The sequence below is a fragment of the Ursus americanus genome, chromosome 1, assembly GCF_024610735.1.
Source record: "Ursus americanus isolate L20-20 chromosome 1, mUrsAme1.1.p, whole genome shotgun sequence".
Lineage (NCBI taxonomy): Eukaryota > Metazoa > Chordata > Mammalia > Carnivora > Ursidae > Ursus > Ursus americanus.
In genome coordinates this window covers 50,547,574-50,562,744 of record NC_142127.1, presented here as the reverse complement: position 1 = coordinate 50,562,744, position 15,171 = coordinate 50,547,574, and the positions used below count along the sequence as shown (strand labels likewise).

The 15,171-nt window shown below is 41.7% G+C and overlaps 1 protein-coding gene across 8 annotated transcripts in view; it reads right to left on the bottom strand.

The window, feature by feature from the left end:
- The window catches only part of RAPGEF4 (Rap guanine nucleotide exchange factor 4), a 272,967-nt gene that overhangs the window by 139,980 nt on the left and 117,816 nt on the right, over positions 1–15,171 (bottom strand). The window contains exon 1 of one of the 8 annotated variants that reach the window (XM_087861482.1): positions 3,315–3,407. The exons of the other annotated variants lie outside the window; for them this stretch is intronic. The gene's annotated coding sequence lies outside the window, so the exon portion shown is untranslated. Of the gene's footprint in view, positions 1–3,314; positions 3,408–15,171 lie in introns of those variants that run through there. 8 annotated transcript variants of the gene reach the window in all.

The following is a 15,171-nucleotide window of genomic DNA, read 5'->3' as shown; positions in this document are numbered from 1 at the left end:
TCATCTCTTGGTTCTAAGTGAACCTCAAACTGTGCCCCAAGCCCTGTCATTCTCCCCCAGGACTGAACTGTTCATACCTCCAGGCAAGTGTGTCTTTGCTCAGCTTCTCCCTGTCCCGTCTGGCCCTTCCTCTCTCTGCACCGCTGGCTCTCACCACTCACCCTTCACAACCCCGAACTACAGACGCGTAACTGACCACTTCCATCTTGCTCTCATTATACTCTGTGCAGATTTCCAGTATCATCTCTCTCCGGTAGACCCTATACTCCCACTAGGCAGGAAGCACACCATACTTCTCTTTCTAGCCCTGGCCTGTACCATGGCACCTGACAAAGAGCAGGACCTTGATAAAGTTTACTGCGTAGATGAATCTATTTAATGAGATGCTATCAACATATGGGGAAGTTTTTCAACATAAAAGTATTTTTAATTTTCTGATTTTCCCTTTTAGCTATCAGTTCAAAGTTCGAAGACCTGTACACGAAAGAATGCCACAGCTAAATCGAGACACAGAGAAGGCTGGCAGAAATGCATGCTCGCCTGGCATTTAATTTGTATTCCCCTGAAAGAAGGGCTTGAACCTGGGACTTGGATGCAGCTCTTTTGGGAGGTGAACCCAGGAAGCAGGAGTGAAGGGCAGGAAAACGGAGGCAAGGAAGGAGGGAAAGACAGTAACGGCTGTGTTCCTGAGCTGGTTTTCTTACTGGGGACCCTTGGACAATGCATCCCAGAGTTCTGTCTCCAAAGCACAGGAGTCTGGAGATTTATCTACATACTCTCCTTCCCCATTATTTGAGCGGTACCTCCAGGGCACTAACTTCCCGCAAACTTCCCAACTACCCTGAGTTTAGGTTGTGCAAGCTCTTGTGGTGTAGAAAGAAGCCCTGAGGTGCCGAGGCTGGGGTAGTTCAAGTCGGGCACTGCCGTGCACAGGAGATGTTCACCCCGGCTGCAGTGGAAATGGAAGGTAGGCCACGAACACATTTAACTAAAGTAACTAAATAAGGTCTTACATCATCTTTTCCAGGATTATGCAGCTAAATAAATAACTTGATTCCAAAACACAATCCATTAATCCATAAAAAGAAAGTACTTCATGGGATGATGTGGATGTCCTAGCTAGACCTTGAGGAGAGAGTTCCCAGGGGACCAGGTGACTTTGCCAGCTTATACTTAGTAATATCCCTTAGCCCCCCAACCAGCCCTGATTCCTACCCTCTACCTTCCCTTCCATCCCCACCATTCATAGGGCAAACAAAGGGAGGACAATGGCCATACCTCCTTTCTCACCCACTGTGATTTCTTTTTACCATGTAAATTGGTCCTGGTGGTCATTTTATAAAAAGAGTGAAGGAAGCAGCAAAGAGGAAAGAATGAGGGCCCTGCTGATCCGAATAAGTTCAAACATTTAAAGATAGCTTTCCCTCTCCTCTCTCTGGCTCTGATAATTGGTTGGGAGGAATTCCTATCCACCTTATACATTGGGGGAACCTACTACAAATGACAGCAAACTTACACTACTTAGCTTTCTCCAAGTATATTGGATAAAGCTTGCATTCATTGTCACCAGAATTTTCTATGCCAGTGGGAAAAAGGAACAGACCAACTGCAGAGTTTTTGCTATTTTTTACCTGAACCTCTGTACTACAGTTTCTTTATAGGGTAAGGATGACGTCAGGTGCCCCCCCACCCCCGCTCCTCTGTGCACGTGCACCCTCCATTGATGCGCCCCATCTGCTCTGCTCCCACCACGCAGAACAACTGTCAATAAATTTGGCCCTTTGTTTCTTGCAATCAGTCTCACTTTTCCAACATGAGCCTTTTAGCTTCCTACTGGCCCAGAATTTTGAGATACGCAGATGTCATGGCAGTGAGATGAGGAAAAGGGACATAAAATCAGAAATCAAAGCTGGCTTCTAAAGAAATGTCTTTTACGGAGGAGCACAGAGGATGTTTAGGGCAGTGAAAATATTCTCTATGATACCATAATGGTGAATACATTTGTCCAAATGGGATGTATGACAGCAAGAGCGAACTCTGATATAAACTAGGGTCTCTGGGTGCTGACGATGCGCCAGAGAGGGGCCATCAGTGGTAACAGATGCTACCACCCTGGTGGGGAATGCTGAAAATGGAGAGGCTGTGCGTGGGTTGGGGGCAGAGGGGCTCTGAGAGATCTCTGAACTTTCCCCTCAACTTCGCTGTGAAGCTAAAACTGCTCTAAAAAATAAAGTGTACTTTTAAAAATTAATGAATTGGGGAAAAAAAGAGGAGAAGGAATAGGAGGAAAGGGACGCAAAATAGGCATCAAGAGATTGAGAGAGATAAGAAAACACCAAGGGACACATGCCTGAAATGTAGTATCTGTCAGATGTCATAGGGCGATATTTTTAAAGTTCAGATCAGGTCTTAAATAAGAAAGGTAAGAAAAGATATAAAATCCAGGCTGGCTTCAGGTCTGGGCGACCCATGCAGCCATGCCAAGCCCCATGCTCAGAAGGGCCCTGTGCTTAGTTTAATGCTTGCTGCTATCAGCTCAGAATTCTTAATAATTTTTAAACAACGTTTTCATTTCATGCTGGACAAATTATGTATCCGGTCCTGAGTAAAAGGATAGGAAATGTGAGACAAGATCATTCCCTTGCAGGCTAAAGCATAGCAAGGAAGGATTTGCGGAGACATTCTCAGAGACTCCCTCAGAGCACTTACCACATGGTAAGTGGTCTCTTTTGGTTTAAGATGCTCAGAATGTCAGATTTCCATGTGCTTTGTCACATGCATCCAGTGAACTGTCATGTCGGGTGAGGGAGATGGAGAAGGGAATCGGTACCCTGGTAGGGTAGCCCTGAGAAGAGGAAGTCCTATGAATGAAGTTCTAAATGCATGCTATTCTAAAACCCCTTCACTGCTTTCTTTATTTGCAGAAGTTGGGGAATAATACCTCAAAACATAACCATTGGTTATGCTTCAAAGTAAAATTCAATTATATATCACCTAACTTCATTGTGAAGGAAGTGCTTTGAGGGTCTCCTGTAGGACAGGCTGACTAGAAATCTACTTTCCTAAAACAGGGCAGAAGAAGTAACAAAAGGTCTCCCAGTGGTCCCCAAGGACAGCTGTGGAAATGGCTGTCGCCAGTCATCCAATTCCTGACTCTGAGCCTTGGTTCTTATCAGTCATCAAACTTCCTCTCCTTAAATAGAGCCACTGCAAATGTCACCACCAGCTTTCCTAGGACAAAATCAGGGATTTGGCGTCAGAACCTCAGCTGCCAAAATAAAAACCCTCTAAATTATTTTCAGTTCCTGCCTTACATGTTCTCTGTTCACTGTTTACCATCGTGACGGTTGTTCAAGGCTTGCTTTCAATCCTGCAGGAGTCGGCCCTGGTGGCTTTATAGCTTGACAGCTGTAAAATATTAAAGCATATATTCCTCTTTCATTTAGGGCTACAGAGAGATACCCAGAGTACCCTGGGGCATTCTCCAAAAAACTAGTGGATAGAACTCCAGATATACAGAACAATCTTAAACAGTTTTGCAAACTGTAGTAAGTTTTCCTTGACAAAAGCTATTAAGAGAATTCATTTATTATCTAGAAGTTTAAATATTGACTTTGACTTGAATTTTACAAAATGTTGATCCATATTTTAAAAACGTTCTTGCTGACTAACACTAAAAAGTAATAAGCCAGACACAATCAGAGATGCGCTGGTTAGCCTGAATATATGTATACACATATATTTTTGATTTAAGCTTATCCCTATGCATAGACATATCCTCTAATGAAACCTTGTTCCGTCAGTGAAAATTGCAAGTTGAAATGACCTCCATGGGAGAAGAGGCACTTGTTATTTGGATGCAATCCTAATTACAAAGTAGCTTGATGAACAGAGACCAAATACTGCCCATGTTTATAGCAACAGGACATAATTTGGTCTCTCAACAATTGAAATCTGTTTGTAAGCAAACAAGACCTCTCTACTGACATTATTACCATGCATAAGTATTATTGCCAAAGCCTTAACAATGGAAATCCAGCAAAAATGGATTTTTTTTCATTATAAAACATGCCCAAAAGATGTTAAAAGCCCATTAACTTTAAAGTGGGCAGTGTCATGTGACCTCTTCCGCTAAGTAGTAAGGGAAAAAAAAAAACAAATGAGCACCACAATTCTTAAAACGTAACTTTATAAATATTAAAAAAGAGATTTTTAGTTTGTGAGTTCTCATTCAAATAGATGTTTGACATGATAAATATGATTTTACTGGTATTTAAAATTAGATCCAAACTAACCATCAATCTCTGAAATTGCTTATCAGCACTCACTCTTTCCTTTCATCCTTTCTTCTTCTTTCCCTTAGTGAAGGGGTGTCTAGGAAGTCGATTAAAGTTCATCCTTATCACCCCATAAGTGGTTACCAGCCCCAGGAAGATGGACGACTGGGCTCTTCGCCAGATCAAATTCCCCCCATTAGGCAGTTGGAGAGTATGAAGCATCCAGCAGGTAACTGGCTCTAGCAACATGAAATCACCATCACTCAGACAAATGTGGGAAACTCTTGAAAAAAGATGCTTTCTGTTTTGAATTCGATCTTTCATAGAAGAGAAGAAAAATATTAAAGCTGGTCGTAGCAAGCCAAGTCATTAAAGCTGCTATTGCAAGGGCCATGATGGATTCAAAGCAAGTTTAAAAACTGAGTTCAACACTGAAGATAAAGGTAGAAACAATATCAAGGAGTGAGAATCATCCTTATTTACCAAAAATAAAAACTGAGGGAGATAGAAAATCAACTTATTTGTCTGCCAATGAAAGATGGAGCTAATACTAAAACTCTCTGATCTACTTCCTGCCCACCAACAAATTCCCTGCTTCTTTGACCATGGAAATAAATATTAACAATTTTACTAAGCAGTTAACTCTCCAATTAACACACTGTGTCTCGTCAACCCCCCCACCAAGGGTCTCTGTGAGGTGGTGCCACTGAGTCGGCTTGGGCAAGTCCCCTCTTTTTTTTTTTTTTTTTTTCATCTGTAAGGGCAGGACCAGGGAAAAGGAGACCAAAAATAATTCTTAAATACTTTAGAGTTAAAAATTCTAGGAGCACTTTGGTGGCTCAGTCAGTTAGTGTCTGCCTTCAGCTCAGGTCATGATCCTGGGGTCCTGGGATTGAGCGCCGCATCGGCCTCCCTGCTCAGCAGCGAGCCTGCTTCTCCCTCTCCCTCTCCCTCTGCCCCTCCCCCTGCTCATGCTCTCTCTCTCTCTCTTTCAAATAAATACATAAAATCTTTTTTAAAAATTCTATAATTCCTCCAACTGCTCTATGTGTCTCTGTTTTAACACTATACCTTTCCTGTGCACTGGTTAATAACATGCACCCCTCCAACATTAATCACAGAACTGCTTGGCGAAATATTACCTTTTCTTTTTTAAGTAAAAGAGTGAGACGATAAAATTTGTATGTGAAAAATGATAATAGCAGCAGGAAATATGTACATTTTCACACCCTGTATCATTAAAATAAAAGCTATTATCTTTCTTTACTTCATTATACACCGATATTCTAAAATTAAATCTAGCTAGGGCATGCGTTCCCAAAAAAAATACAGGAGTGGGATTCTTTTTAACCAAGTAGGCATCTGGAAAACACTTTATATAGTACACATCATGTCCCACTTGGTTTGAAACACCTGGCCAAAAAAAAAAAAAAAAAAAGGATAGTAAAATCTGTACCTCTTTAGTGAGAGCATTGCTTATAAAATGAGTAAACATTACAGTGGAGGTGGGAATCTGACTTCTGTCTGATAAAGAGCTGTAAGGTGGAACTACATCATCGGCTACAGGTCTGGAAGTGTTTTACCTGCTATGAGCAGCACCGTCACAAATGCACAGAAGAAGGGCAAAATAATAAGGAAGGAAAAAGGGCAACATTCCCAGAAAATTTGTTTCAAATCATATAGTAAGAAAATATTTATTTATGGCTGTTTTTCTGTCAGGGGCTGTTTTGGGTGCCAGGTCACAAAAAAGAGCAAGGGACTTCACCCTGAGAGTTGATAGTCTAGAGGAGGGGTCAGGAAACATTTTTGTAAAGATCTAGATAGAAAATATTTGAGAATTTTGGTGATCTGTATGGTCTCTGCTGCAAATACTCAATTCTCTGATTGTAGCCCCAAAGTACCCATAGATAATATGAAAACAAATGGGTATGGTTGTGTTCAATAAAGCTGTAATCATTTGCAGATCCCTAGTCTAGAGAAAGAAAGACATTAAATACATCATTGAAAATAAGTCACATCATTGCAAATATGCAAAGCTCTTGAAGGAGAGGCTCAGTCTAGGGACACATTAGAGGGACTGGACTAGGCTGGAAAGGTTCCTGTGAAGCTGAGGGTGTGAAGGAGTGGGTAAGCCAGACGGTGGGAAAGAATATCTCAGACGGAGGAACAGCAGTGCAGGGAAGCAGAGACAAAGGGGTGGTGGGGAATGAGAAATGAAGAGAATCCCCTGGTGGAAGCATCTGGAAAACACTCTACATAGTACGTCTCAGATGCAGCTGGAGTGCAGAAGCAGCCAGGCCACTCAAGGGTGCTAAGCTGCGGCAGCGATCTTGGATTCTATTCTGAGGCAAGAGAAAATCATTTAGGGTTTGGAGCTCAGGCAGGACTTGATCAATCTGCGTATCTAACAGATTTAGAGGCGTTGGTAGCCAGAAGCTGCAACCTGGAACTAGTATAGCCAGGAAATTGTATCTTATGTTGGCTTCCACTGAGAACAGACCCTGAGACAAGGTCTTGGGGTCACAGAGTGTATTTGGGAGGTGATCTCAGGAAGCACATGGAAGAAAGTGAGGAAAGTGAGGCAGGGAAGAGAGAAAAGCCAATAATGGGGATAATGGGTGTATTAATGAGTGGATTACTGCCTCAGTAACTGGGGCTCTGTCCCACTGGGGACCCACCGAGGAATAGAGTAGAACACACCTCAATGTTGTCTTGGGGAGGGATGAGGAAGCTGGCGCATTTATCCACCCACCCTCACCCCTGTTGAATGTTGCCCCCCCCCCACCGCCAGGCATCAATTTCTGGCAATTTTTAGTTGGCTCATTGGCTGTGACGATCCCTCAGCACCAAAGAAAACCACCAGACAGAAATAGAGAGACACAGAAGCTCGATGCCCAAGTGCAGAGGCACAGGCCACTGCTGCTGCAGATGAATTCGTAAATAGGCCAAAGTCTGTGGAATTGGGCAACAACAGGGTTTGCTACAAATTGTTGGTCAGTTTCACTAGAAAGTAGATAAAACAGGAAAAATACTTATGATTTTCAAATTCCATAAAATTTCCTAAATAAATGTCCTCCTTCTTATCAAAAACAGAAGTCTGCTAAGCTGAAGTATGCTGCATATAGATTTTACCTGATAAAATTAATGCCGTATCACAGGGACCATATTCAAAATACTTAACAAATGAAACAGCAAACACACTGACCATTCCAAGTGGACCTTGACCTTAAAAACTCTCAGGGCCTATAGGTGTGGACCAGCTGTACTCTGGCCCTGCCATATTTTCAAAAAGTGCTCCTGGAATATGGTAGGAATGGACCAGGAAAGGTTCAAATGCAAATGTAGACTTTTTATGTAAGGGGGAATGTTTTTGGATCTGCAGCTAGGTAAAGCTTGAATAAGAAAGCGCTGCCTAGGCGTGCCTGGGTGGCTCAGTCAGTTAAGTGTGTGCCTTTGGCTCAGGTCATGATCCCGGGATCCTAGGATCGAGCCCCACGTTGGGCTCCTTGCTCAGCAGGGAGCCTGTTTCTCCCTCTCCTCCCTGGCTCATGTTCTCTCTCTCTCAAATAAATAAATACAATCTGAAAGAAAGAAAGAAAGAAAGAAAGAAAGAAAGAAAGAAAGAAAGAAAGAAAGAAAGAAAGAAAGAAAGAAAAAGAAAGCAAGCTGCGTGACACAGTGGCATGAAGAATAAGAGGGATCTTGGATGAGCTCCTTCAAGAAAAAGCATATCTTTTGGGCAAATTCAGCATTGACATGACAAACATTAATCCAAGACAGGAATGTAGGTTCCAATGCATGAACACCATCTACTGACTGCAAACACAGGTTTTCTAAACGATCTACCTCCCCATTGCAAAAGGGGAATACAAGTGCTAGTTATCCAAATTACAGTCCAAGGTCAACATGAGATTAAGGTCTTGTATCTGAAGGTAAAATATTTCAAACCATTTTCATGGCTTCCAACTTGGAGACACTGTTATTGTACTGGCCTCCCAGCAAGGAACAGCCTTATACATTTTAACAGCTCACTGCTGGCTCCCTGGTCCTGGGGTGGAGTTACATGGGCAGAGTAGAATTTAAACACTGTGATCACAGGTCACTGTTGTAACAAAATTGCTGTGGTAGCAGTTTAGTTACTAGAAGATGCCTAATCGATGAAGACAAAAATTGGTCTGGTACCAGTGGTTGTCCCAACACCAGGCATTCAATTATTTCACTGACGATATATATCACTCCCCTTCTCCACTCAAAACTGACTCTTAGACATGGCTTGTTCTTTTCACTACCCTAAATACAAGTTAAGGAAGGACTGCATGCTCTGGCCTTCTTCCACACCATATTTTGCATCCCATTTTTACACCGCCTGAAGTTAGATTTGGGTTGGGCTTTCTGTGGTCCTGAGAAACACGCGTGCATCGATTCTGTGGTTAAGGTCTTCCCTTAGACACTGCTAACTGGAGTACGCTTCCAACCAAACCCACCTTTTCCAAAGACATCTTCTAAGAGAGTAAGAACATCTGGGTAAAAACTTCACCAGGTATTCACCCAGCAGATTTTTTCTTTTTTCTTGAAACTTTTTCCTTCTTCTATCACATGTCTGACCAACGAGCTGATCTTTCTTTTAAGAGTCTTCCTCCATCTCTGATTTGAATGGTTTTGACCTTTTAGCAGAAAGGTCCTTGAACCTGGGGTAGCTTCTTTTATATACATATAAAACTCACTGCTTTTAAAACAAGCCTAGGCCTGCCGTCTCACCATGTGCCCGGTCATCTCCTTCCCTGCCCCTCTCCATCTGTCCAAATCAGTGGATGATCAGAAATTAAAATTTAATGATATAACGTGGGTAAGTGCAATTGTTTGACTGAGTGGGGCCCATTAACTGTATAATAAAGGCAAAAGTGGGTCCAAGCTGAAGGCAACCACAGGGTTAGCTAGCCTTAGAGGACACAGGACTGCAAAGAGGAACTCATTTCAGGTGGATATCCATACAGATTTAAAGAGATTAGGAAGTGAATATGAGAGAGAGAGAGAAAAAAAAAGTGTCAGCAAAACAAATTCAAAATTGAGAAAGAGAACATTAGCTAAACAATCTCTAAGCATTTCATACTGTGCACACCAGGACAGGTTAGTCCAGAAATAAGTTTAATAAATTTAATTCGAGAAGCTTAATATAAATTTAGAAAAAAATTATTAGATCTATTTAATTATCAACAGCTCCTGATTAAAATCCATAAACATGCCACATAGGTATTTTAACACTTTCCCATCTGTATGTACAAAAGAGCTTGTACAGGCAAAGTCTATCAGAAAAAGGGATTTCTCCCCCTCTTCTTGGTTACTGAACGCCACAGGGTGGCATTTTCATTAGCCATTCCCCAACCTTCCTCCGTCATCCATCAGACAGGAGCTTCACAATGGTTTTACTACATGTTTTAAAGGAAGGTACTTCATTTAAAGGATGCTGATGGATTTCTCTGAGGAGGCATGTGTAGTGTTCTCTCTCATTCCAGATCCATGGAAATATGATAAACAAAACTGCAAACAAGGTGGAGTACACTAATGCTATTTTAGCACGTTACAGTAACAAAGTATACATTACCATAAGGGAAAGTGCTCTCATTAAGTCCCACTGACAACTGAGAGTTAGTCTTAAGGAAATCAAGCAGCTGACGTAGGACTTGAACCCAGTAGCACAGGCTGCTTCTATTTAGGAGATGTGCTAAAAGCTCTAGCCCAGCCCATGGGCATTATGTTGAGTTCCAGTTTAAACTGTAGAACAGAAAATTGGGGCACCTGGGTGGCTTAGTCGGTTAAGCATCCGACTCTGATTTCGGCTCAGGTCATGATCTCGGGGTTGTGAGATCAAGCTCCGTGTCAGGCTCCACGCTCAGCATGGAGTCTGCTTGAGATTTGCTCTCTCTCCCTCTCTCTAAAATAAATAAATAAAATCTTTAAAAAACAACAACTGTAGAACAGAAAATAGAACAAAAACTTTCATGTATGGTAAGACTTCATCTGTCATAAGTATATGGAATATTGATGGCAAATAGGAGATAGCCAGTATGGAAACTGCAAAAATCACTCACTTTATTCATTAAAGAGCTCACTGAGAGCATTATCAACTCACTTTTATTTATATACAATTAAACCATGCTTGCTTGTCTGATTCCCAAGAGTACAGCACACTAGAAAAGAAAATTCTAAAGGTGAGAGAACGTACTAAAAGCAAGCCACTGAGAGTAGTAGGAACTGACAGCTGACCATTCTGGAAGGTCAGACAGAAGAGCGCAAAATGCAGAGAAACTGGAAAGCCTGTCAACCGTACACATGCCTACATGCTGGGGCAGTATTTCTGTGTCAGGTGCAGGACAATGATGGCTGCTTATGATAATGCTCCTGAGTTAAAGAGTAAGATGTTCATTATATTGTTTCAGGAAAGAGAAACCATTTTAAAAGCTCTATCTTAAAATTAGTTCGATAAGAAACACTTCGGTGTTTAAAGGGGTATTCAGAAAACTTGACCAACTAGAATGACTCATATCTTAAAGGTTCTGGATAATAACAATTGCTAAGAATGAACAATGAATAAACTTGTCTCTGTGCCCTGCTGTTAAAACTTTCCTTTAATTGTCTCACCGAATCCTAACAACCAGACCAGGAGGTAGATAATTTTGGGATCTGGATTTTACAGATGAGGGAACTGAGGAAGAGGGAGGTCAAGTCATCAGCCAGGAAATAGAGGTGCCGGGATTTGAACGTTGGCTGTGTGTTCCAAAGCCAAAACACTGAACCAATTAGCCATCTGAATTTAACTGTACCAGTTTTTAACTGTTGTGTTTCTAGGCCTTTCCCTTCTATCCAACCACAGGAAAACTCCAGTTCTCAAAAGCTCATTTATAAAGCAACTGTTTGAAGTTCAGACCTTCCATCATTGATTCAACAGTCATTTCTTGCACATCGACTGTCAGGCACTGTGTTAGTGCTGGAGACACGGAGAAGAACAAAACACAACTCCTGCCCTGAGTGAGATAACAGGATAAAAGGAAGACTGACACAAAAACAATTAATTACTGTAAAACCTGCATTTATGGAAGGTAAGACTGGTGTCGAGGATGATGCAGGGCCATGCCTGGTGGTTCGTAGCCTAGAGAAGTGGTTTTTATAGAGCACACGCTCTCATGAAACTAAGAATAGCCCTGACCCCTGAGCTCCCTAAGCTACCCTGAGCTCTAAGTCCACCAAAGCTCTGGAGGCAGCGGGGAAGGGATGTGGACAGTAGGACCTGAGTAACACGTTACGTTTACCCATCTTTAATGATGCGCTCTCTGATGTCAGTCAGCAAGTGGGCATGAGATTCCCCCACTCTCTTCAATCTGCAGGTACGTGGCTGCCTTGGCCAGCTGTGTACAATTCCTGCCTCATCTGCAGCCTAAGCAGGTATGTTTCCCGAAAAGTATGGAAAAAAACCTCTCCTGATTCATCACATAAATAGACCAACCACTACCAAAATAAAAAAAGAAAAACTTCCATTACGCCCACCTTTGGTTTCCTGAACAGTCACTTTGGGAAGCAATTCAGTGTGCTCTTCCCAGAAAACTTAGTTGCAACTGCCCTATTTTTATATATGTTTAATGAATTTCACAAGTAATACATTCTCATTGTAAAAAAGTTAAAAGATGGAAAGCAGCCATGTACCCCAGCTGTGGTATTAGTCCTTCCTGGAAATGAACAAATTAGAAGTAGGTGTCCTGCAGCTGGCACACACAGAACCCTTTTGGATCCAGCCTCACGTGGGCATGAGAATGTTTGGAGGGGAGAGATGAGAACGTGAACGGGCACATCAGCAACCACTCATCATCACTTTGCAGGTGAGCAGGACAAAGAGAAAATAAAATGAGTGGGGGAGACTGGGAAGGAGGGACCTAGACAAAAGTGATAGAGGAAAATGAGCCCCAGCGTCAACACCTCTCCATCTAGAGCTATATGTTGCCGCCTCTCTAACTTTATGCTTTGTTTTTCACATAAAGTGGGTGCAGAATTAATTCATGGGAAGTGCAGTTTCTAATGCAAAGAGCACCAACTTCAGTAATTTGTTCTAACAGATTCCAAACCTAACTCCCACAGCCAATTTGTAATGCTGGCTGAGTCACGGAGGGGTCACAGACAGGGTTTCTTAGTCTATTTGCCTCTATTCTTAGGAATCATCTTAGAGCAAGAGAACAAAAAATAATGAGGATCTATTCACATTGCAGGCTTTTAGTATTTTTGGAATCACACAGCACTATCTTTTCAATAGTTAGGAGAGTCACTGCTCTCCCAAGAGAGACAGTCCCTCATACCTAATGCTCTCCAGGGTTTTAAGAGCAGTTAAGGAAGAGCTTCAGACCAGCTGTTGGCTGGGTGTTTTCCAGTGCAGGCAGCAAGGGCAGAAGGGAGAGGTCTTTATTCTGAGAGGTCACTCCTGAGTGTGGAAGGGGTTGGATCTAGTTGGTGCCACAGCCCACAAGGTATAAAAAGAAGGGTGGAAACAAGATTTGGCGGGGGAGAAGGGAATGGCTTGTCTTTCAGGTCTGGGACTGGACTTTAAACTCTTTTCTTCCTTTTCTATTTTTTTTTCTAAGATTTTATTTATTTATTTGAGAGAGAGAGAGACAGAACAGCAGCGGGGAGGAGGAGAGGGAGAGAGAGAAGGAGAAGTAGACTGCTGAGCAGGGAGCCTGATGCGGCGCTTGATCCCAGGAGCCTGGGATCATGACCTGAGCCAAAGGCAGACACTTAACTGATTGAGCCACCCAGACACCCCTAAACTCTTTTCTTTGAACTCAGTGGCAGCAAGGAAATCTTTATTTAAATTGCTGCACTTGTACATATCTTTAGTTCGTGCTAAATGATTCTGTGTAATCGTTGGATTAGGAAAGAAAGGTAGCAGCTGAAGGGACAAGGAGGAAAGATGTGGAGGTGCTCTGATATTTTCTAAAAATATGATCCCAAGACTATGCCAAGGTTGTAATGAATGGAAGATGGTTGTGATGTCTTGGCTTCCAAAGTATTCTCTAATAAATTATCTTATATTTTAATTGTAATCTTAAATGTTCATGTACGCATATACATAGTGGCATCCCTCTGAACCAAGGTTTCAGTAGGAAACATGAGAATATTTCAAGACAAGGTGAAAATACAATGAATTTTAGAAAAGGGTCTTAGGAATCTCCTAATGCCTAGTCTTGAATATCAGCCATTCCTTTTTTGTCTAGCTGTATTGAGGATGCAATCACAGACACATCGTATTTACTGTGAAAAAAATCATTGGATTTTGTGTTCAATGATTTACACTCTGTCCTCTAAAGTAGCATCTTCAATTAAAGATCCCCATTACCTCCCCTGAGCTGGTGGTGTATTATAACAATCAATTGCATTTGACTAATGCACCCAAGTAATGGGCATTCAATAAATGTGTTCCAGTCAGTCTGAACTGTTCATAGACAAAGAGAGCCTAAGTGAGATGGGGTTTGCAACACCACTGCTGCTTGGGAAACTGGAAAGAAAAGCAAGTATTTGCTCGGCTTTTCAACCCCCTGGACAAGATTTCAAAAACATGATATCTAACTCATGGCAAAGGAAGGGCACATTTGGTGAAACAACAGATTTTACATGCTTGTGCAGGACAGTATAATTGCAACAGAACCTCCAGAAGTATTAAGTCATACATCATAAAAATATACAACCAGGGCTTGGCAACTGGCAGTCCATCCAGTTGGCTTAAAAAGTTCTTTAACCTAGAAGTTGTAAATTATGAAGACAGGCATAACAGTGCTGCTAAGATTATTCGTCAGAAGCCGATCAGACATATATTTTTAAAAAGAATTAAAGTATTGCACATATATGCCTCTGAAGAGTTTTATTGACAGGGGCTAAAAGTACCAGTCAAAATCATTAGCAATTAACAAATGTATTTGGTAGAAACAATAAAGGTGAAACAATCTGATTATCTACACTTTAAAGAGAAATAGTTGACTCTAGGAGAGAAGGACAAAAATGTGGAAACCGAGATACAATTTAGAAACTAAATACAGGTATTTTAATTACCCATTTTCTCAGAAATTGAATTTTAGATTTATTTTATTTTAGTTCTGTTGTCGTTCAATGTCACCTCAAAGGCAGGTGGTATACCACAAGAAGGACCCGGCACCAGAAGGCTCGCTCCTGCGCTCTGCTACTTCATGCTGTGTGGCTCAAACAGGTTGGTTGACTTCTCTAAGCCTCTTTCTTTATTCATAAAACCATAAACAGGACAGTAACCAACTGCCACCCAGCACTGCTGGGAGGATAAAACAACTACGGAAGAGTAAATGGGAAAGTGTGTGGAATATAGTAACTTCCCAATGAATGTTTTTTGGATCTGAAGGACTTACCCTAGTTTTAATATATATTTGCCTTAGATGGTCATTTGCTTATCTCACTAATGGTATCATCTCACAATACTATTGCAACCCCCCTTTAGAATTTCCTTTGGTGCCAAAAGCAACTGGTATCCTCCTTTTGTCAAAATGTATAATATCCCTTCAAATGAGGTCTAGGAAACCGGGACCTTATTTCTATTTTACAAGTGAAAGCCCAGGCACAGAAGAGTTAAGTGATTTGCTCAAGGATATAAAATGGGTCAGAAGCTGAGATAAATCATCTAGATTTTGTGCCTTGCCCTCCACTACACTCCTTCTAACCCTGAACTCTGTGAGGCATTTCTCCAAGTTCTTAAAAAGAAATTTCTTATGATTGCCACATTTCACTTGAGTCAGCTCTCTCACCGGCAGACAGCATGCCAATACCCATCAAAACAGTCTGCCGAGAGCCACTACACCTCAAAAATCAGGACAAATGGAAGGCAAGCGAA